The sequence below is a fragment of the Callithrix jacchus genome, chromosome 9, assembly GCF_049354715.1.
Source record: "Callithrix jacchus isolate 240 chromosome 9, calJac240_pri, whole genome shotgun sequence".
Lineage (NCBI taxonomy): Eukaryota > Metazoa > Chordata > Mammalia > Primates > Cebidae > Callithrix > Callithrix jacchus.
Window position 1 is genome coordinate 11,511,628 of NC_133510.1, and position 24,986 is coordinate 11,536,613.

At 43.8% G+C, this 24,986-nt stretch overlaps 1 protein-coding gene across 7 annotated transcripts in view; it reads right to left on the bottom strand.

Annotated features, from left to right (window-relative positions):
• The window catches only part of ETV6 (ETS variant transcription factor 6), a 257,591-nt gene that overhangs the window by 115,222 nt on the left and 117,383 nt on the right, over window positions 1-24,986 (bottom strand). The window contains exon 4 of one of the 7 annotated variants that reach the window (XM_078338299.1): window positions 884-8,322. The exons of the other annotated variants lie outside the window; for them this stretch is intronic. The gene's annotated coding sequence lies outside the window, so the exon portion shown is untranslated. The remainder of the gene's footprint in view (window positions 1-883; window positions 8,323-24,986) is intronic. 7 annotated transcript variants of the gene reach the window in all.

The window sequence follows — 24,986 nt, forward strand, 5'->3', positions numbered from 1 at the left end:
ATCTCCTGACCTCAAGTGATTCGCCCACCTTAGTGTCCCAAAGTGCTGGGATTACAGGCATGAGCCACTGCACTGGGCCTGTATCTTGATAGTATAGAACATACTTGGCATATAGCAGGTACTCAGTTAATATTTCCTGAAAGAATGGGTCTCACCGTCTCCTTTCCCCTCTCCTACACTATGGTGCTGAGAAGCACAGGGGAAAACCACACACACAGACAAATTAATATCAATATAAACTCCTGGTCTCCCACTGTGGGGATGCCACATGGTGAGGGGACCCCAGCTTGGCTCAGTCAGCCATTCTCCCATTTCCTTCACTGCTACATCCTCTATCTTTGACTTCTCAGGAAAAAAAAAAAAAAAGGCGAGGGAGACTGTGATGTGGGAATTTCCACAAGTTACGAAGTGTCTTATGTTCATACAAACAACTGTGTTATGTTCATACGGATCTTTCCTCTGGGTTCAGTGTAATAAGTGTCTGTCTTTCCACTGAAAACGAAATAATACCTCCATTTTCACTTTGCCTCTTATTTTTTTCTCACTTCTACAAGGACCCTGTTCCATAAATCACCCCATATTTCTCCTTTATTTTCAACTCTCTGACACATACCAACAATTCTGCATGGCTAAAGATCTTCCATGAAATACACAAAACAAACAGAAACCTCCCTTCACCCACTGTTGCCTTCCAAATCCTACCTTTTCTCTCGATTCCACTCCAGTAAGAAAGTCAACTATAATCACTTTCTTCCACATTTCAACCCACAGCAATCACGTTTCCACCCACCTCTCCCTGCCAAAGAAACTGTTCTTTCTTACCTGGGTCACCGATGATTTCCCTACTTGCAAAAGCCAAAGCCACGTTCGGTCCTCAGCTTACCTGAATTCTAGGCAGCATCCGACTGGGCAGGATCACTCTTTCTTTCCTGAAGTTCTCCTTCCTTGATCTCTCTGTGATTTCTCTCCTCTCTCTCCGGGAACCCTCTTAAAGGCTCTTCCTTCTTGTCTTGCCAGCCTAGATAATGGGCTCCACCGAGACTGGTCTTTTCTGTTTCCCAGCCCTTGCTCCTCATCTGATCTGTCACTCACCTTGCCCAATCAATCTACGTAATGACTTGAATGTTTCTTTTTCACTCCTTCTGTCTGACACCACCTTAGTTTGTACTTGTTTTTTTCTCAACCGGATCACTGCAACAGCTGCTACTTATAAAGGCCTTCTGAATGCACAGGTGATCCTTTCTCTCCCCTATTTAAATTGGATGGTACCCTACAACTTCCAGCACAAAATCTGAACTCCTTAGCATGGCATACCCTAGGCATTTTAAAAACTACTTTTCTTCTTTAGCCAGTCAATAGACGTGTGCTTATAATACACAGACCTCCCATATTTTTCTTACACCAGAGGACAATTTAATTGCAGTTCTATCAACACACCTGAAATTGTCTTACATATAATTTTATACACACCCAAACCAGGGTGTTATAGTTCTAAATTACTTTTTGAGAATTAAAAGAAAATTCAGAGAAAAGCAGGATGTAACTAAGCAAAGCTGTCTCACTCTGTAGACACCTTGCACATGTACACAATAGATGGACTCCAAGTATTTCCCAGTGATTCCCCAACCGGTCTCTTCGCATTAGTGAACATTCTACAGTCAATTTTAAAATGAAAAACAAAATATAAAAGCCTATTATCTCAAATGTCCAATCACAGAAAACGCACCCAAATGCACACATAGAGTGAGCAAAATAATAAAACACACTGTCTTTTACTCAATAATCAAATGTTTAACATTTAACATTTCAGGTCTGTCTTTCCAGGTGAAAAACTCCTCTCAGACAAAAAGAAAAAGTCTTTTCTCTGTTAAAATCACTGAGAGCAGATAAATTAACAACAGGTGTCTTGCCTAAGCGTAAGTAGAAGGTTTCAGATTCACCAGGAGTAGATTAGCGAAGTGAAAGAGGGTACTTGCGAAAGATTTTACAGAGAGCCAAGCAGGGCACCTGATTTCAGTAAATAACTTGACAGTCTATCTTGACTTTTTCTTTTTTTTTTTGAGACGGAGTTTCGCTCTGGTTACCCAGGCTGGAGTGCAATGGTGTGATCTTGGCTCACCGCAACCTCCGCCTCCTGGGTTCAGGCAATTCTCCTGCCTCAGCCTCCCAAGTAGCTGGGATTACAGGCATGCGCCACTGTGCCCAGCTAATTTTTTGTATTTTTAGTAGAGACGGGGTTTCACCATGTTGACCAGGATGGTCTCGATCTGTTGACCTCGTGATCCACCCGCCTCGGCCTCCCAAAGTGCTGAGATTACAGGCGTGAGCCACCGCGCCCGGCCCTTGACTTTTTCTTATGGGTTAGACTGACAGTCAATTGATAGGTAGTACCATTGTGCATATTTGCAAAAATGATAATGTGTCATTTATGGCATATAGCAGCAAAGAGATTTATATGCCAGAAAACATAATCACAATATACTTGTCAGTTATAAGATCAGTCTATGCCTACCCGGAAGGTATCCCTACCTGATAGGTATCCTGTCTAGTGGTGGCATGCCACGGGGATCTTTCACAGGTCCTGTCCCATTCAATCTTTTTCCCTTCCAAATAATTAATATAAAGACAGAGAGAGAATACTCATCTAATATGGAAGCCAGAAAGTGGGAGAGAAGAGTTAATAGAAGGGATGACAGGCATATGATCAGAATTACCTCAGCCAACTTAAATAAAACTTAATAGAGTTAACTGTAAGGGCATATATTTAAGTTTTTAAAAATGCACAAAAGAAAAATTCTGACTTTGGCTATAGTCCAAGTAAAAACGATTAATGTGAATACAATACAAATATTAAAATGCTAACATAACCTTTTGTTGCATTAATAAAATAACTGCCCATCCATTCAGCTATTAGTTTGCAAGTATTCGATGAAAAATACTGATACAGAAAGTAACAGTTCCATTTTGGGTAAATGGCAAAGCTGAAAATCAAATCCATACCTGATTCCAAAGTTCTGTCTCTAGACTTAATGTAGAAAGAATATGCCCTATTTGGTTTCATGTGGAAAAACCAGAACCAAGAGCAAAGTGACAGTGGGGTGAATTTCAACTCAATTTAATCTATTTTTCACATCTAGTGCCATCCAAGAATGGGATGAAAAGGGAGCACTGACATACTTCTCGTGGAATATACACAAGCAGAAGCGCACTGTCCTGCCCTCTCTGGGATGCTAAAGAGACAGTCGTGACTTGGCCTGCAGGTTGAAATATATCATCTCCGAAGTCCTCCACAACTCTTAAGACTCATTGTTCTTTATGAGAAATTATTAAAGCAATTAAAAAGTAAACACTTCCTAAGAGTTAGACACTATACATATTAAACCAGCCTCATGTTTTTCTTAAAGCAGGGATTACCTTTGTATCATGCTGTAGGCAAGCTTCCTAGTATGTGAACAGAATTAGGAAACAAAACTCATTGAGATTTGCATAGTTTGCTAACAGCTGGTACCTGTAACTGAAAGTAGGAGAAAAACCAAGCTGTTCACCTTTGGTGTGCTGATCTGGGGAATGCAGATGTGGAACTGCTTAACTTTGCCATGAAGAAAGCTTCCACGGGACATAAGAAAAAGAAGAAGGCCGGGCACGGTGGCTCACTCCTGTAATCAAAGCACTTTGGGAGGCCAAGGCAGGTGGATCACAACGTCAAAAGATTGAGACTATCCTGGTCAACATGGTGAAACTCCATCTCTACTAAAAATACAAAAATTAGCTGGGTGTGGCGGCGCACACCTGTAGTCCCAGCTACTCGGGAAGCCAAGGCAGGAGAATTGCTTAAACCTGGGAGGCAGAGGTTGCAGTGAGCCGAGACTGCACCACTGCACTCCAATCTGGGCAATAGACTGAGACTCTGCCTAAAAAAAATTTAAAAATAACAAGAAGAGACACATTGCTATACAGTAACTTACAGTCATGTACTAGACTTCCATATTTTTACCTGCTCAGCATCCACATATCCCATTCCCAAGACTGGCAGAGCTTTCTCCCCTGCTCCCTGGAACGTAACCTGGACTCAGCCAATCAGATGCACCTGCCTCAGTGTTTGAGCCTTAAGGAAATGACCCACCCCAGTGCTGGTGAGATGTTATTTATGGCAGAGGCGCTAGCCTCACGAATGCAAGTGTCTGCTGGCAGCTGTGCTGTGGTGACATCCTAAGGAAACTGTCCTATGGCTCCGTCTCAGCCAAGCTCCTGGCTGCCAAGTATCCTTTTGCTTCTGCTACCTTATCAGCCAATGAGCTGCCCAAGGTATTTCCAATAAAAGCTTTTATTTTTCTGATTAAGTTGTTCAGAGCTTTTTGTTGTTATTATTTGCAAGGAAGAACTGGTACGCTTCTGAAGCGTTACACCACTGAATGAATTTAGGTGAATATCTGCTCTTGTCCCAGTGCAGTAAAAACCCATAGAGGCTACTGACCCGAAAACCTATCCTAACATAAACCCCAAATTTTCTTCTAAAAGGCTGGCAATCCAAGTGACAGATATTAATATGATCTCAACTTAAAAAACAAAAGCAGCTACATCTACCAAACTAGAGGCTGTAACAGTTATAGTCCCATGAATAAACTGTGTAATAAATTGTAACTGTCAGACTGGGTCCTTTATCCAGCACATACTTATTAGAAGCCTTCTCTGTACCAGAAAGAGAGGAAAGAAATGATTTCTAATTAGCTCTTTTGTTTTTCTGCATCCATGTGAAAGCAGAGAAGGCTAAAGGTAGAGCATTTGTGAAAACTATGGGCAAACTCTTTTTAAAAGTCATGTCACCTAGTCGATATTGTGTAACGCTTTATTTCTTGTAAATTTTATCAGCACATTTAATTACACAGCACACTAGGCAAATAGGTTACTTCTCAGCAATTCTCTTCACACTGTTTATCTCTGTAAAGAAGGATTCTCATAATGCACCCACCGAACAGTCACAGTGAGCGCCGTCTATACCAACCAATTTTCTAATAAAAACTTGGCTATCTGGAAAAGCTCTGAAATGAACCATTCTAGAGTTCCAAGTTTTCCAGGGTATCATAATACTAAGCACCAAAGGTTATTTCAGTGATTATTTTAACAACGCTAGGGGAATTTTTCTACATTATTATATATTTTCCTTCTGGCAGAAAAGAGAAAAATAGCAGGCAGCCAAATCGTTGCATCACTTGAACTATGTCATTTCAATCCTGGAAATGTTTCTGTCTCGATTCCCTAGGTAGAAGAGTGGGCCTCGGTGTGGAGGCTATTTCTAGCGTCTGACTTCTTTTTTGAGCCACCCATTCCTTTCTTGATGTGAATGATTACCAAGTCTAGCTTTGAACTACAGTTTCAGATCAGAAATAAGCACATCACAGGAGGAGTCAAAGAAGTTTCAAGTTTTTAAGATGGGAACTGAGCATATTCAGTACTGAGTTCTGTGGAAGGGCTTGTGTGCTCAATTTCTGCCAAGTATATTTGCTGCAGTGATCCTCTAAGAACCATAAAAAGTACAAGCTGTAAAAGAGCAAATCACTTTTAAAAGGATGAAAGGCTGAGTTTTAAAAGAGGACTTATTCCGGAAAGCACACACGAATATACGCAGAGACGCACGTGTGAGAAGTCAATAGTCTCAACTTTCATATTTGGTCGAAGCCCAGATCTATGAAAAAATAGAGCGGAGCATTTAATCTGGCTCTGAACTATTCAGGGCCTAGATATAGGAAGGACAAAAGCCACACTAATATCTACTTACAATATCAATCTGGTTTTGGTTGTTTGCGAGATAAAATAACCACCAGCCCAAGTCTGACAGTTTGACAGTGTTCAAGAAGCTACAATGAGGGGGCAGCCCTAGGGCTGTATCACTTGAACAATCAGTTTTATAAAAGAATAATGTGTCTAATCCTCTAAGACCTTTTATCCTGAAATCACTCACATGGCGGGCTCCAATCTTACAGCTTTTATATAAACCATGCAATGCAAGCCCAGTGTACACAACTGGACTGATTTAATGGTGTTTGAAAGAAGAGTGATTTTTTTTAAGAAAGAAAAACTAAGAGCTCTATGGCCCAACAAGGGAATTATCTTTCTCTCTTTTTTTTTTTTTTTTGAGACGGAGTTTCGCTCTTGTTACCCAGGCTGGAGTGCAATGGCGCGATCTCGGCTCACCGCAACCTCCGCCCTCCGGGTTCAGGCAATTCTCCTGCCTCAGCCTCCTGAGTAGCTGGGATTACAGGCACATGCCACCGTGCCTGGGTAATTTTTTGTATATTTAGTAGAGACGGGGTTTCACCATGTGGACCAGGATTGGGTCTCGACCTCTTGACCTCGTGATCCACCCGCCTCGGCCTCCCAAAGTGCTGGGATTACAGGCTTGAGCCACCGCGCCCGGCCGGGAATTATCTTTCTCTTCTTCCAACAGGCATCAAATAGTTTCAGGCAGAGCTGGGAACAATTTACTCTCCATGAAGAGAAGGCAGCAGGACCTCCACGTAGGTGTTCACTCAGTGGCTCAGCCTTGCTTCTTCTGGTTCGATTCAGCACACAAATACTGAGAGCATCAGGCACTATGCCCAGCTCCAGGAATCTAAGATGGTTACAAGAAAACACTGCCTTCCAGGAACTCAGGATGAGCACTAGCAAGGCCTCCTTTTCTGGGAAAAAACTTTCTTCTAGGGATACCTCTCCGCAAGTGGCTCACAATAGATAAGGCTATATTAAACACAGGTGTGTGTGTGTGCGCACGCGTGCACACCCATGCTAGGCTGCCCAGGAAGGCACTGTCACTCAGTGAGGACCTTCCATGCACCAGTCACTGGACAGGGCCCTTCATAAGCAGTAACTCTTATAACCTCTCAACAACTGCATGAGATAAGCATCGTGATTCCCCTTTTTAGGGATGAGGAAACTGAGACCCTGAGACATTTGTATCTGCAGTAGGCTCCAAAGAAGGTGCATTTTCTACTATTTGACACGGCTTGCTCTGAGAACAGAAGTTCCAGGTTACGTAGGAGAGATTTACCCATTCATAAATGCTTAAGAACCATCTAGGGTGAGCCGAGGCCTGTGTTCTGGGGGAATGCACTGGTGATCAGTCTGGCATAGTCCCAACTCTTGGGTTTCCGTGGTGAGGACAGACTGGGAACCTCTGTTAAGGGAAGTTAAGAGCACCTTGGAAGCCCACTGGAGGTGCTGGTAGGTCTACTGTAAAGACTGGCATAAATAATTGGCTTAAACTGAGGCCAAAAGGATGAACTAGAATTACAATTAATCTTGCTAGGTTGGGGGTGGAGGTGGGGCAGGGGGAGGGGTTTAGAATGAAGAAGTGTGTTGTGGCCAGAAGAAAGAGGCAAGACAATGTGATCAGCATGGGAAATGGGAAAGGCCCAGTATGGCTGGAGTACAGACAGCAAAAAGGTGAGTGGGTCCCAGTTCCTGCAGGGTCCAGAGCATGCGGGATCTTGCCAGCTGGTGCATTTATCTTACTTATGGCAGGAAGACAAGGAGGGGTTTTAAGGGCAGGTGGGGGACAGGCACAGTGGCTCATGCCTGTAATCCCAGCACTTTGGGAGGCCGAGGTGGGTGGATCACCTGAGGTTGAAAGTTCGAAATCAACCTGACCAACATGAAGAAACGCCATCTCTACTAAAAATACAAAAATTAGCCGAGCGTTGTGGTGCATGCTTGTAATCTCAGCTACTCCGGTGGCTGAGGCAGAAGAATCGCTTGAACCCGGGAGGCAGAGGTTGTGGTGAGCTGAGAATCATGCCATTTCATTGCAGCCTAGGCAACAAAAGCAAAACTCTGTCTCAAAAAAAAAGTGGGGGTGGGCAGGTGGGGATGGGACAGTGGAAATGCATGCCCAGATTTGCATTTTGACACAAGAAATCTAGGTACAAGGTGATGGGTACAGAAGTGACCCACTATGCCCCAATGGACAAAAATAATCCTGGGCAATGCCAGTCCAAAAAAAAAAAAAAAAAAACCCACAGTAAAGAAAGAGAAAAAAATTCTACCCACAATCCTTCTACCTAAAAATAACCACAATAACTACTTTCCTCCATATCCTTCCGGTTTATTTTTATGGATTAAAAAACATCGAGACGACTCTGAAGAGAGAGGTGTACCCTGCCTTTTCAATTATATTACATGACCATTTAAACAATGCGATTTTTAATGAGTGCATAATAGTCCTGCATAATCACCTGCCTTAATATACTGAACCATTTCCTCGCTGGTGTCCCATGCTGCTCTGCACGCCCATGTGGAGGAAGGTTTGCCAGCGTCGGAGCGTGTTCCCTAGAGATGGATTATTAGAAAAGGAATTAGTGAGCCAAAGAGCGAAACTGTTTTAAGGTCCTTTGCCCACATTGCTGAAGTGCTTCCATAAGAGTTATGCTCACTGGATTCTGTTTTTGTTCTGAGGCTGCAGCTGTTTTCATTTCACTTCCATACGCAGACCTCCTATGTGAACTGCTGAACGTGTGGAGTGACCAGGTGTGCCAGGTAGAAGTAATGTGGCCATCTCCTCATAGCTACATGTGTACTGAAAATTGACATTTAAAAAGTCCTCGCTGGGTGTGGTGGCTCATGCCTTTTATCCCGGCACTTTGGGCGGCCACAGCAGCACAATGCCTCACGGCCAGAACTTGGAGACCTGCCTGAGAAACAGAGCATGATCCTGTCTTTATAAAAAGAGAAAGAAAAAAAATCCCCGCCAGTTCAAAAAACAAAAACTGGTATTTTATTATTCTAAAAACCTGCATTTCTAGAATTTTTTGGTATTTATTCCTTGGTGAGTTATTTAATCTTAATGATTGAGCCAAGGTAGAAGTCAGGTCGTCATATTGGGAGATTTTTAATGCTGCTGTGATGAGCTTTAGCAGAGCGCACAGTCAGTCCTGCATCCTCATCGTCACGTCACTAAGGATTCACTTTAAACACAAGGGATCAATTCTATCACCCTATAACCTCCCTGGGATCGATTCTGTCACCCTATAACCTCCCTGGGATCGATTCTGTCACCCTATAACCTCCCTGGGATCGATTCTGTCACCCTATAACCTCCCTGGGATCGATTCTGTCACCCTATAACCTCCCTGGGATCGATTCTGTCACCCTATAACCTCCCTGGGATCGATTCTGTCACCCTATAACCTCCCTGGGATCATTCTATCACCCTATAACCTCCCTGGGATCGATTCTATCACCCTATAACCTCCCTGAGATCGATTCTATCACCCTATAACCTCCCTGGGATCGATTCTATCACCCTATAACCTCCCTGGGATCATTCTATCACCCTATAACCTCCCTGGGATCGATTCTATCACCCTATAACCTCCCTGAGATCGATTCTATCACCCTATAACCTCCCTGGGATCAATTCTATCACCCTATAACCTCCCTGGGCTTAGTCTTGAGCTCCTCTTTCCACATAACCATGAGCTCCCAGGCTAAATCTTGAAATGCCACTGCTGGTGACTCTTAGAAATCCAGGGCTGGTAATAATCACCCCTTTGGACATCACCATCAAGCACAATTAGCAGGCATGATCCCTGGCACTGTGGCAGACATGGTGGAAAGTGGAAAAAACAGGTCTCTAGAACTTTGGAAATGCTGGTCAGACTGAAAATACCAGCTTAGATAGACCCAAAGAGCCACATGAAACAAAAACAGACCAGCACAATGAAGCAATCAGTAATGTACTGATGTGTGTGGAAAATAATAATCACATAGTGCTCAGTGCAAGGCACCCTCGCTGTCCCAGTGACTGCTCAGAACCACTTCTTGGATGCAATACTTGCATGGTTTATCACGGTCCCTTGGCCCTTCAGCAGCTCACCCAACAGGAAAACTTATAAATGTGGACTGAGTGTGAGCAGTGATGGTGCCTTCTGCACACACCTGGTGGGGTAGGTGGGGTCTCCCCTCTAGACTGTAAATTCCACAAATCAACAAGGAAAAACATCTATTCCTGTCTACCACGGTATTCACAGTGCCTAGCAGCTACGTGGCACATCACAGGTGCTCAGTTAATATTTGCTGAGGATGTGAATACAAACTTACCTAAAGACATTTTAATGAATAATAAAGACAGCAGTGTCTGTATTTGATTCATGGTTTAACTCCAGCGCTCATCACAGGGCCTGTCATTAAATAAGACTGGTAAATGTTTGTTGTGAATGGTTAAGTTTTTTACCACAGTCCACTTCCAGGACTGGAACCTGTGTGAGGGAGGCTGCAGTACAATACCAGCTTCCCTGGTCTCTGTCATCAGTTCTGCTGCCACCATGCAGTCATCTTCCTGAGGCCACAGTCCTAGGGACCTCAGCTTTACCCTTCAATAGCGCGACTTTTTCCTTTACTCCCAATCACTAACAGTGAAATCCTCAAACCACAGTTCTGACTGCAGAAAGCAAACTGATCATTGGTTCAAGGCTTCTTCCAAGGCTGAAACCAGACAGAGAGAATTACAAAAACAGCACACAGAGGGCGTCTGGCCACACCCAAGTCTGCAGAGATCATGTTTTTATACAGAGAGTTCCTGATTAGAGACACACATAGCAAGAGGGAGGTCAGATCCCCTTGTCCTGCCCCACCCCAGGGCCGCGGTCCTCTGCTGCGTAAACTCAGAATTCCTGGGGGTCATCTAAAGCAGCACCCTCTGTCATTCAGAGACCAGTCAACAAGTTGCTGGTTGTTCATTTTCTCCAAGTTCCTTCAAAGAGCAGTTAGGACGTGGCCTTCAGCACCCTGGCTGGTGTGTAGGCATGTATTTTACCAGCTTGACTGTGTTAGAAAACGTGGTCAGCTAAGACAGGTCTACCGGTAGTGTATGTCAGACAGATTATGAGTTTTATACAATCTTTTGTGAGCCAAGTGAAAACCTGGGCACCATTTATTTACATTTGTTTATTCCTCTTGGGAGGAGGGAAAGGTGCTTCAGGTGCCAACAAAGTTTTGGAACACAGACACTGAGATGCAGCTTACGCTTGTCATGCCACATCCCTACACGACCTCAGACAGGGAGGTGCGCAGGACACTTTGACGATACGAAGGCAGAGTCCACAGTGTCTCACCTACATCCACACTTTGACTTTCTGATTTCTTCTCTGCACAAGCCCCCAGTATTCTAACTGCAGACTCTCTCAGGTGGTTAACACACAGGATCTCTGTGTAGTTCCCTAGGCGGTGGGGCCCTTGTCAGGCCAAAATGCAATCCAGAGAGTTTGCTGACTAGGAAGAACATCACTCAGCCATGGATCTGAAACCGCTCAGAACCTTCCCAACTCACTCTCCTTTCTCATTTAACTCTCCCCTTCCCTTAAAAGCAAAAACAAGATGAATAAATAAACACCTCTCCTTTTCCTCCCCTTTCTGAGATCTGCCAACTTCCTCTTCCATGGGCCCTGTGGTTGGGTCCCGCTCCCAACAGTCTCTCAAATCCTCAGCCGGCTGGGCTCCAGGTCCACCCTTAGTTGTCTGATGGCAACAGCCAGTCTCTGCCCTCTTCACTCTCTCTTCTCTGTGGCAGCACCCAGGAGACGGAGGAGGGCAGATGCCAGCTAGCATGGCAGCAGCTGGCATTGCATTTCCCCAACATTCAGGCCCACCACATTGTGTAGCACCTCCACAGTGGCATTTGCAATGCCAGCCCTGTGAAAGGGACTTCCAGGAGAACCTTAGCTTGGGAAGACTGCCTTCCCAGACCTGGGGTAGAGTCGGGTTTTTTTTGGTTTATGTTTTCAAAGATACCAAGTAGTCTTCTTACAGATATGTGCACTGCTTTCCTCAACTGCCTTCATTTTCCTACTAGAATCCTGCTTATTTCTGAAAGGCTTTCCAGCCAGGCCATGAGAAAAATGCTTCAAACACCTTGGACTGAGCCATTGGATAGTCTCCTTCAAAGGGGTTCATAGCTTTCAAGGATTTCTTCCTCATAAGCAGAATAAACAATTTAAACTAGCAGATTACAATAAAATAATGTATATTTACATTTAAATTAGACAGTGCTAATGTTCTGAAACTAGAGTTTCACAATAAGGAAACCATGCTCTCAAATTCAACCTCTCCATCTCATTCATTCCGACATCACGTCAAGAGCTTTTGCATTTTCCACTCAGTCTCAGTGTAGCTAAGACTTGAGCAGAAAGATTTTTAATGAAAAAAAAAATCATATATATGACTCTTTGAGCTCTTGCTGAATTAAAAAAAAAAAACCTTCTTTTACACCAACAAAGTAAACAAGACAAAAAGTTGACAAGGAAATAAGATCAAGATTTTTCATATTTCACATCTGATCTTGGACCTTCCCAAGACCAATCTTAGAAGCAGCTTTATGGTATGAGCAATCTCAAGATCTTCCAACATCATGATTCTAAAATAAAAATTTTAGAATTTTACTGATTAAAGATAGACCAGAGAGAATACAAGGGAAGTTTAAATGGAGCACTACCCTTCTTAGTTGTTCTTTTAATCATGCAGAGTGGTAAGAGACGCTCTGACTTGGTGGTGGAAGAGAACTGCTAGTCTGTTTTAGTCAATATCAATTCCATAGCTGACTTTTAGAGGAAATATGCAATCAGTTACTTCTTGACTCACTGTGGTTTAACGCCTCCACACCCCAAGGATTAAACACCTCAGAAAAGAAATTTTGGGGTGGGGAAACTGGTTCTCTTTAAATGTACACAAGAGAAACCATCACCCCATCAATCAAACAAAGAATCTCACTTCAGAGTATAACCAAGGCCAGGCATGGGCACAGACCTGATCACTGAAAACCATCTTTACTATTCTGACACCTTTGATTGTTGAGTCATAAGGTTCCCCGGAGAAGAGTTTCATGAAATTACCAAATTATATCACTGTTCTTCAGAATTCATGAACATTCTCTTGTGGTTTAAGATGAATAGTGATCTCTGAGTCTTTCTGCAAACTAATAACCTTTTGTGATCAAGGCTCCAGAAAAATTAACCCCTCTGTTGGCTGCCTAGCCTCCAGATGTTGGTTATTGCACTCAGAGATTAATCTTTAACAAAGATGAATCACACCTTCTGCGTTTTCGGTGTTTGAAAGTTTTCATACACACGATCACAACATTATGATACCTCTGATGGTGTAGGAAAAGGCACTCTGTATCATTTTCAGTCATCTACCTTTCTTACTGCTAATGTGTCATACTAAGGGCTTTCAATGTAATTGGATGATTGACCACCAGCACTGGTGGGGATTTGAGAACTGGAAAATAAGAACCTGCGAGGTGATTTCCTCATGTCACAGTGTCAGAGCTGGATCTGGGGGCCAAGCAGCCTGGCTCCAAGTTACGTTCTTGCTTTATTGCGGAACAGTTCTTTGCTATGCAAGTCTGATTAAACCTTGTGTGAATTTAGTTGAAATTTGAGAGAATACTGCATTCTCCTAAGAGTCTCGGTTTACTCAGAGGGACCCAAGTGGTTAAATAGGACATGGTGTTAGTTATACAAACTGAAACTTCATGGCCAGAACTTTACAGGGAAGAGGAGTGTGGATCCATATTTCTTGATTTCTTCCTCTATATTTGCTGTGAGACTCCACTTTCTCATGGGAACCTGAAGCTCTTAGTGTAGAGCTGTCACTGGCGCCATGTTGATCCGTAACCATGGAGATCACTCTGGTAACATATAAACCTGCCACCAGTCCAGACACACAAGTATCTCATTCTGACTCCCAGAAGGGTTTCTCTACCCCCACTCCCACCAGTGTAAAGTCTATCTCTACTGAGATTTAGCTCCAAAGTATTTAGAGTTTGACTTTGAAATATCATTAAAAGTATGACTACTAACACAAAGTGGGAGATACTGAAAAGGTGTCTTAAGATTTTAAAGCAACGAAGTTGACACACAGCAGTGGCTCCCTAGCTTAGAGTTACAGGCTCAGTTCTTATATTAGTTGACCAAAGAAACAAAATTACAATGTGGAGCGGGACACCACTGGAATCACTGCCTACCCTACCTCTTATTGATATCTGCAATGCAGATATAATTCACACAGTATCTCACTCATCACAGTGAGCTGTAAAATGTGAAAGCACTGTTCAGTGTTAATCCCTACAAAGTCCTGCTGTGTTTTCAGACACTGGAGTTCCTATATGTGGCAGGTCAATGGCAATGCTGTCACAGTCTCTAATGGGAGACATGAATATATTAGATTTTGGTCACAAGTTAAAGCATATCAAAATCACAGTGGGTCTCATGCAAGTCCATTGACCCAACCATGAGGGTGCCACAGAGCCACTGTATATTCATTTTCTTTTAAGAGATGAGGTCTTGCTCTGTTGTTCAGGCTGGAATGCAGTGGCACAATCATGGCTCACTGCAGCCTTGAACTCATGGGCTCAAGCAATCCTCCCGCTTCAGCCTCCTGAATAATTGGGACCACAGGCACACGCTGTGGTCCCAATTATTCTTTATTTACATAAGTCAAAAAGGCATTCTTTCTCAAGCATCAGAAAGGCTACATTTGTGCATGGGTCCCTGACACCTTTCTGGAAGAAGGTTTATTTTAATTTCCTTTAAATCCTAAGGTTATTGGAAGACAAGCAGCGGAAGGGAAGGAGGAAGGGCCTAACAAAACAAGTCTAGTATCTGGTTGACAGTGGCTAGATATGACCCTCTCTGTCAGGAATTCCAAGAGTCACAGAAGGAGGACTGGAACCACCATATTTATGTTCAGAACCCCCAGGCTTCAGGATGGACCTGGATTGCATGGGGATGGAAAGCTCTCTGGCTTGCCTTTAAGTTCAGAACCCCCAGGCTTCAGGATGGACCTGGATCGCATGGGGATGAAAAGCTCTCTGGCTGCCTTTAAGTTCAGAACCCCCAGGCTTCAGGATGGACCTGGATCGCATGGGGATGGAAAGCTCTCTGGCTGCCTTTAACATGGGTACAGGCAACTGAGCATCCAGTAAGCATGAGGTAAGTGAAGGAGGGGGAACTTCCTTCCTCTGAATGCCCCTCCTGAAACCTGGGCCACTGCCTCAGTCACACGGGGTCTTGGGGTGCAGGGAAACTGTCAGGCACATGAGAAGGCACTGTCACCCCCCTCCCCACCATGTGCAAGGCAAGGCCTGATGGTCCACTGGGGAGCTCAAGGCCAAGGAGGTTTGTTCCTTTTCCCCAGAGCTATTTTCCCTGCATTTCCCCAAATACCAGCACCTGTGTCTGAAGAGCAGGGGCTATTTAAAAGATGATATAACTTAAACTTACTCATTAGCAACTTTTTTTTAAATTGAAAGGAAAGGATGTTGAATTCCATCCACCTGTCAGTCATCTTGCCCCGGTGAGAGCCTATTTGGCCCATGACCGTTGTTCTCCCTTTCCACCTGCCCAAGGATACAGGTAAGAGACACACCTGAGGAGTCGAAGGGCTACCGGAGGGTGCACACCCGTTTTGAAGACAGCACTTATTCCAAACCACCACTACCCTCCCTTCTCACTTCCAAACAAAAAAAAATAATCAACCCCTCAATCTCTTCCACCTCCCTGCACTTCCTCACTGGAGGAGTGAAGGAGCATGCTACAGTGTAGATCTGGTCACAGCATTTCAAGAATACTTTCCTTTTTTCTACCTTAAGCTCAAATAAGGAATATGAGGGAAAAGAATTGTTATTATTATTTTTTGAGATGGAGTCTCGCTCTGTCGTCACCCAGGCTGGAGTGCAGTGGCATGATCTTGGTTCACTGCAACCTCCAGCTCCCAGGTTCAAGTGAGTCTCCTGCCTCAGCCTCCAAGTAGCTGGGACTACAGCCATGTGCCACCACATCTGGCTAATTTTTTTGTATTTTTAGTAGAGACGGGGTTTCACCATGTTAGCCAGGATGGTCTCAATCTCCTGACCTCGTGATCCACCTGCCTTGGCCTTCCAAAGTGCTGGGACTACTGGCGTGAGCCACTGTGCCAGGACCAGGAAAATAACTTTTTAAAAGACCCCACTGTTTGCTATAGACCAATGAAAGATGAAAGTGAGAGATTAAATTTCTCTGCAGGAGAAACGACACCATTTCTCCCCTTACTATGAACTCAAAATGACACCTACATAGTATTTTGCTACATATGCCAAAGAATAACTTAGTGCTGTGAGTCTTTTATAATTAGGTGCCATCAAAATCATTTCTTTTATTCTTAGGTTTTCTCCTGGATGTTATCTGTGTTTTACGGAGAAGTGAATTTTAAAAAATATTTTTGGCCTTGATTGAAAAATAGTTTTGAAAGTCCATATTCTCCAGGGAAGAAAAATGAGATTAACAATGAGAATGAGGAAGATAAGTTAATTCTGGAGCTATCTATGCCCAAATAAGTGAAAAACAATAAAACTCTGTACTTCAGCAATAGGACATACACTAAAAGCTTATGTGTACAGAGGGAAGCTAATAAAATCTAACACAGAATCAGGAACAAATGTATATTCTGTGAAGAGTCATGTAAGTTTTAGGTATTTACCTCCTGTAATTACCACTCTATCGGGCACAGTTGGTTTTCAATAAATACTGGTTCTGATAATGATTACCCAACTTTTTTTCATTCTTATTCTGAGTTCCTTCCTTGCTTATCTTTGCATTCCTAGCACTGAGCATAGTGGTTCTTCAATCAATCCTTGTTAAACAGAACGAGATTTGAATTTTCTTCAGAACAAGCCCAGGCAGCCACAAATGATATTTCCAAGGAATTTCACAAGAAGAAGGAGGCAATCAGGTGCTGGCCACTTTCTTTATGCAGCTGGAACGTGATCAGCAGATTTCTGTCCTAATATGCAAAGTGTGGACAGAGCTGGCCAGTTGGCTTCCCGGCCAAGCTGGCCCCAGGATGAACCAGAACAGGCTCTTTCAGAGGCAAGGGCAAGGGTGATGTTTGCTCAGCTTACCACCCGGGTGTATTATTTTCCACAGTGGAAAGTGGCAGGCTTTTCTGACATTTCAAGAGTATGCGGACTATGAGGTTAGTTTTGTTTCGTTTTGCGGCCCTGGTATGAGTTTGACTTCAGTTCTAAGCATGAGGTCAATTTAACAGCAGTCAGAAGACAGAAGGGTGCGCTGAGGCGCTAAAGAACACAGGTTCCGGAGCAGGCAGACAGGAGTTCAAATTCCGGCTCTGCTACCAGCCAGTTCTGTGGCCTTGACCCAATTACTTCCCATCTCTAAGCCCTAGTTTCTGTATGTGTAAAGCAAAGATACTATCAGCTACCTGCAAGGCTTGTTGGGAGAATAAAATTAATGAGGCAATGTATTAAAACACACTGCACACCCAATAAACTGTGACTGCTTTCCACCTGGTATCTAAGTTCTCTGGTACCTTGGTTTTCTCTCATCAAAATGGGTACTTAGCAATTTTGCCTCAAACAGTCTTCTAATAGTTCTTTTCTAAAGAAACGGAAAGATAGGGGAAGAAAGTTGCAGCAGCCCTAAGACTACATAGAAGCACAAAAAATAAAAATAAAAATAAATCAAATCGGCAGAACCAGTCAACACCGGGACTCTATTGTGGAAACCAATTTGGACAAGGAGAACCACAACACGAATGGCTTAAATGAGCAGCCATTTGGAAGCATCCTGAGTGTCCCCTGAAGCAGCTGGGAGGAAGTAAACCAAAGCCCCAAGACGGGTTCTCTTGAGCAAACTCACGTTCAACCCGTGATCCTAGTCATTTCACGTCAGCATTCACTCAGAGACCCCCCCAAAACAAGTTGCTATATAGATGCATGTCTGGCAAGCACCAAGTTTTCCTGTTTACATCAGATATACTTACAAAAAAAAGTCTAGCTTTTTCACGCAAGCTTCTTCATCAGACAAGCTGTTATACAATGAATATTTCTTCCCTACTTTTTAGAATAAATCCTATAAGCAGCTGCTAAAGGCAAAAGCCTCTTACAATTGATTACAGAACGTTAGAGTTGGACAGAGTTTATTGAAGTCACAGAGTCAGATTTACTCTAAAATTTCTCCCAATTTTACAGAAGAGCAACTGAGGCTCATCAAGGTTAAATTGTTTACACCAAGCCATGGGTAAGTGAGAGACAGCCAGGATTGAACCCTGGGAGGCCTCAGTCCCCAAGTACAACCTCCCTACTGCTGTACCATGTGGCCGCCCAAAACTTTGCACTTGTCTGTCTTCCCCCACAGAGCCCGGCCACGCTGCACACACAGAAGACTTCTAATAGATACATGCCAAATTGATCTACAAATCCTACAATTCTGCTGTCTTAGACTAATATTGTATTTTAGTCCCCAAAGATCCCAATAGTGGTTTAAGAAGTATGAAGGCTTTAGAGGAATTCACAAAGTGTCTTTGAAATCCTAATCTAATTTCCTCACAACACGGTGAAAAAGGTATCACCGTGCCCATTTTAGAGATAAGGAAACTGAGGCTGGGAGGTCCAGTGACCTGTTCAAGGTTACACTGCTGGTTGTGTATTGCTAGAGCTCGCCCTTTAATTTAGACAGCTGATTCCAAAGCCTGTGTCTTTTGTATTTCACTGACTTAAGCCCAATTAATAATGACTATTCTCAGATACTGACCCAAATGAAGACTGCCATCCTTCTTTCCCCTAGGCTGTTCCATTAAAGAAATTTAGTTCCGGAGGCATCACGATGTCCATTTCAGAATCAAAACAAGGCACAACGTGCAGGCTGACAGGCGTGCAGAACATGACATGATCAGGTATCAGAGCACCGTCTGCCCAGCACCGAGCCCTACTCCCTTCAACAAAGCAAAGACTTCAGACACAGCTCCCAAGACCGGAACAGCACTTACATTTACTGCCTTCAAGATTTTAAAGGCTGGCCTGAGGAAATGGCTGCATTCTCCCCCGACTGCCCGCCCCCACCCCATTACTGAAGATGTCTTCGATCACTGCTTTATGTCAAAGGGGGAAGGAAAGAGGGTATCGCTGTGTCTCGGTAGCATGGGGCTGTCACATAACCTAGAAGGCTTCCGTGCAGGTCAGGGATGGGCAAAGCCACAAAGCAAGGCAGCAAGACACAAGCTCCGGGCCTGGCTGCGGCTGCTCTGGAGAGCTGTTCAAGATGGAGCTGGTGGCAGCTAATGGCGGGGGTGGGAGGAAGGGAGCATGAAGAAGGCTGTGAAGAAGGTGTGGGGGGACGGATATAATCCGGCATACAGAAACCTGTCAGGATGGGATTTATTTTTGTTCTGTGAGGGAGTATAATAGGGCTTTGCCTGCACTCTCAATAGCTGTTTTGAAGTGAACCCGGCTGGTATGTCTTTAATTTGTCATTTCATTATGAAACTGTTTCCCTTCCAAGAAGCCTTCAAGTCAGGAAGCTCTGTCTGCCCACACAGGAAATTCCTTTGCTTCAACTTCCCCAAAAAGGAAATTTCCCTCAGAAGTGAGCCCAGCATATGCCTTTGAGCGGAGCTGCTTCAAGAAACTTTGGCAGCTGAGTCCTGAAAACACCCCTGGTTTTCTGCTGCTGCTGGGATGTGTGGATAAACAGTTCGGCTTTCACCCAGCAAGTGGGGACCCCACTGAAACTGACCCTGGGCCACCCCTTCCTCCCTCTTCTTCATTCTCTGTGCTCTTATTACCTCCTGTGAGCTGCCAAGAGTTTTACCTCTGCGAGAGGCAACCAGTACCTGTGGCTTTTATGAAGAGATAAGCATACCTGCATCACATGCACACGCACACACACACACGTGCACGCGTGCACGCACGCACACGCGCACACGCACACACCACAGCTATCCCAGGACAGTCTCAGCACAAGGCACCTCCTCTGGTCTCCCCGTCAAATCTCATACACAAACTCGAGACTTCTGGCAGAGAAGCTGCAGCATTTCAAACCAAGAGGACACAAGAAAACAAAAGGACAAATGATAGTTCCGACAGCACGTGCATTACCAAAGTGCCTCTTATCCAGGGTGGTGGGTTTTTTCCCACACATGCTGTCCCAGTGAGGATTTTAACTAAAACAAGGAGGGGGGAGATATCTCAAACCACAGCCTTATAAAAATTAATCTCTCAGACATATTGTGAATGGCTAAGTGGTAAGAGCCCACAGCAGCTGTACTGAATGGAAAAGATACAGTATTTTATGAAAGTTCTTAGCAAAGAGGCATTAGCAGGAAACTGCCAGACTCACAGTTAAGTTTTTAATTTTCCATCTCAAATCAATTCATTAAAAAAAGAAAAGTTGTGAAAAGAAAACAACCCAGGAACCTAAAGCACAAAAAGAAGGAATGCTATTGAACTTGAGACCGCATATCAAGTGGTCGGGACCACGGCAGACGTAGACAGATGAGGATCGAAGACAGCCCTGGATTTTCACTCTGCAATTAGTCTGCACTGGAATGGCAGGAGGATGGGATCTGATCTTATTACACGATTTGCGTGCCAGGGCTCAGAAAGGGACAGTAGTTACCGGGAAACAGAGCGAGGAACTAGTGAGAGCTGTAAGCTTGGTAACATCTGAATATATAAACCTTGAGGTTTTGGGTTGTGGTAGATATTTTTCTGTGGGGTAGTGTTACATTTTTATTTTAGTGAGTTATTCCGTTTTTCTAAAACTCGTGAAGGTTTAACCGCAGTTAGGTCTCAGAGGGGAACCCAACATTACTTTTCATGTTCTTAAAGAGAAGAGATTAGGGAATAGGGCTTTGGCATCTATTGGGAGGAAAAGTATAGACTGAATGGCCCTGTCTCCCATCTACCAGCTCTGTGACTCTAGCCAAGTTCCTCTGCCCCTTTGACTTTTCATCAGTAAGATGGAGATGATAAAACCCAGTTCACAGGACGGCCTAGAGGGTCAAATGATATAATACACATGAAAAATGCCTACCAGAAGCACTCAATAAATGGAGTTATTATTCCACATGGAGAGCTACACAGGGTCTTTTCCCCAAACTCTGCACACACCTCCTCCATGTCACACACACATAGGCCACCAGGCTCTGGTAGCTCCTTCAGGTTCCCCAAGGATCAATATTTTCCTGACCACTTACCTCAACTCAAGACTTGGATTACCATGCCCTGTATACACCTGTAAGGTCTGGGCATTATGCTCAAACATGGGATCATCCCACAAGTAAAGACATTTAGTGAGAATGGTTGAAAGGCTTAAGAATTCAGATTTATCCTCCCAAATTCATTACTCCTATCAAAGACAGGCAGATGACTTGCATATCCTCGAACCGCCAGTGTGCCAGAGGAGACCTGACCTTGTTTGGCCAAGACTGATGCTGGCAACGTCTCGAGACGACGGCCACGCACAGCAAGTAGGAGACGCTCATCTTGGCCTCAGAGCTTCAGGTTCACAATGTTTTGTCTAAATCAGGAGGCCTGGATTTTCCATCTAATCTCACGTCTGTCCTCACCACGGAGAAGGCCAGCCCTGAGCAAAATTATAGTGTTTATTTCCAGTCCTATCCCCTCCATGCTGGCCGTGGTCCTTCCACTTTAAAAGATTCAAGAGATCTGATAAGCTAATTTTCATTAGGATATTAGGGACTTGAGGTATTAATTATCTCTATCCATAACTATCTGCTGCCATAATGATTTACTTTTAAAAGTGGAGCAATGTGGAAATAATGCCTGATCCAAAAGGAATGTCTCAACAATGGAATTTCAGGCACCCTGGTCATTCATCGTGGGAGATATCTATGTTCAAAGCACTCTAAATCATTATAACTGGGTGACCACATTCCCGGCTTAAGTATAACATTCACCCTGTTCACAGGCAACTATCAGCCCTCTGTCTTCGGTCCAGAGTCATGCTATCCGAACAAGGAAGGTTTAGAAGGCAGCCACTTTCTCATTCTCAATACTCCTTTAAGCAAACAAAGAAGCAGCAGACGTGAGAGAGCCAGCTACACAGCGTCTGCACGGTCCCAGTGCTACAATCCCCAGCTGTATTTCAGGTTCTTTCCCCCGATCACCGGGGTGGTGGGAATCATCACAGCAGAAGGAATAATCACAAGCTTTGTGAAGCAGATATCTGGAATAATAGCTGCAAGATGATCCCAATGAAAACACGTGCATGCACACACACTTGGATTCATCTAAGTAAAATCTTTCTCTAAAAATCACAAGAAAAACTTACTTTCTTTCATAACATCCAACATAGATTTGATAAAAACCAAGTTTTCCATTTTTAGGTTTCTGCGGGTCTCTGAAGCTCCTCTCGGCACTGGGTCGGGGCATTAAAGTATAATTTTGTTTATAACCCATGAGTCTCAAGTGAGGAAAATCTCTCTCAGGGAATTTCTACTTTTGTGTTCCCAAAAGACCTTTAATAAAACCTCAGATATCTGGGTGAATATTTGAATCATGGCCAAATTTTAAGGAAGGCAGAAGCCCCACAAAAAATGCTTGACAGAGTTGTAACTAGGGGAATGAGAACTGTGTCTGTCCAGAGAGGAGACTTTGCGAGGTGGCTTCACTACCACCCCGTAGGAGAAGTGAAAGGAGTCAGTGTGGGAGCAGAGTGGTTCAAGAACAATGGCATGAAGGAACTGGAATGAAAAAGGAAGGATTTTCTCCACTTTGCTCCCATCTAGTGGGAAACCATGCCCGAGAGAGATGAACCTTCAAACCCATCCCAATAACAGGTTTGGGCACCTGTGCCACTGTAGGGATCCTTCCTGAAGCAAGGCATACAAGGAGGAGGAGGAAGGAGAGTCATTTCATGTCCTCACAAGGGCTGGCACCAAATCACTTACTCATATTTGTTTCTCTACAAAGAGTTCCTGAAGTTGGTGACTTAAGAGCTACTTACAGAGACAACATGAAACCCCTCATCAGCTTCGGTCACGAATCACTGCTGCTTTGGGCGAGTCTTTTCTCCCTAATCTTACACCCCCTTTTCACAGCCCATGGCAATGAGTAGATAATTCCAGCAACTAGTTGAGGGCCTCTATTTAGAAATAGTTTCCTTGGGTGTGAGTTTTCATGCCCAGGGGATGGTATAAGTGTCACAGATTCTCTCTGCTGGCTGAGGCGGATGGAAATGTACTTTCAAGCTCAGCATCAAAGCCTTCACATTAGAAGCTGAAAGCCTTCATTCCCTTGCCAACTGTGCTTTTTTTCTCCCATAATTAATTAATGCAGTATTAATTGTGCATGTGTTATGGAGCCGGCTAAGGGAGAATAGTATGGCCTATCCACGCAGATCAGCCGGCTCTGTAAAGCCTAAAACCCAATGGATACCGTCTCCAGAGCGAGAAAAATGCCGACTGAAATTTTTTACAGCTTACAGGAAAGGCATACATGCCTTTAGCTGCGGAAGGGATTCCCACTAATCACACAGTTGGGGTCACGTAGACAGTTATCAGAAGCCACACCTGTGGGTGGTGCATGGTGCAAAGGGCCAAGCCGCTGAGAATTCTCAGGCCAGAAAGGGGGCTATGAGAAGGGGGAGCTGGCTTGCGATTTGGCTGGAAGGTCCCGGGAACCAGCATAAGGCAAGAGAGTGGTGGGGACAGTCTTTAGAAGCCCTGCAAAGCCTAGGAGCTGGCACCAGTTCTCATCTCACAAAAGCATGAACCCGATCTCAATCACAGGAACCACAGGGAAATGCTGAACAGAGCTGGGTGTTGGATTTCCATATTTCCTTCCTCACAAGACAATCACAGCTAAAATGGAGGACAATTTCCTGTGTCGTGAAAGTACCACCATCTGCACTAAAACTGGATGCTGGGCCCTGGGAATCAAGTGAATGATCATGATATTTGGCATTTACAGATAAGGCTCCACTGCTGATACCCCTTGGATTTCTCTTCTGGAATTAGAGAACAACACGACACCTGAGTTGGAGAGAACTGAGGAATCATACGCTCAGGATACTTCACTTTGCAGATGTGGAAACCACAGTCCTGGGAGATGGAAGGGACTGCTAGGAGATGACCCAAGTAAACAGCCACGTAGAACCAGAGCTCAGGGAACTGACCCCCACAGCAGCACGTTCTCTGCCCTCTTACCCTGTTGTGGAATGTTCTAGCACATATGCCATGTGGGTAAACTAAGGCACCGAACGTCAGGCAATTTTTCTGAAGCATGTTGCCTTAACACCAATTATCAGGAAGTTCAGTGTTTTAAGGTGTAAATTAGTCATACTATCTTCATTCAACCACAGCATGTTTCCTACCATTTAATAACCATCTGTCAGGTAGATCATCTCTTTAAAAAAGATGGAAAATCATAGACAAGGAACCTCTTTTTACTGCATTTAATTTTGTTTCGAACACTCCAGAATTTATACACATACCTGAGAATACTTGGCAGATAACAGTGTGCATACAGAATTGGATATAGAAATTTATCTTGCTTCAAGTTCAAAAAAAATTTGGTTTATAGCTCTGATTTTATCCCTCCGGGCCCTCTTGTCAGTAATTTACATTATGCTAAAAAAAATGAGCTTGCTGGCTTGGATATTCTAACCAATGGATAAAATGAAACAATTTTGTTCCTCATATCTTTAAAGATGAATAGAATGAAGTGGGAAAAAAAAGTCTGGGTTTTGGAATTAGATGTGGATTCAAATGGAGTCTCCCCCACTTTGTGTGTGACCTCGGGCAAGTGGTTTACCACTTATGAGCCTCACGTATAAGAGCTACTGTGTAGTGTTTGTGATTATTCAGAATAATATATATGAAGCATGTATATAGATAGACACACACACATATATATAATAGTAGTGATCATTATTTCTTACTCCATACAACACTGCCATAGAGATTCTCTAGAGTGGCTTTATGATTTCAAATGTAGTTGACCTCAGAGTGGCTCATAAGGAGAAGCACAGGCTCCTGTGAGTCAGCAGGGAGGGTACAATGACCAAAAAATTAAAAGCTCATTTGCAAAGATGAGCTCCTTCTGGAAAACACAAATGGGTAATAAAACCCTAATAATGATGCGTCTAAAGCAGAACTCCATAACTTGCCGGCTACCCCTGTAATTGTTCTTCAGATGGTGC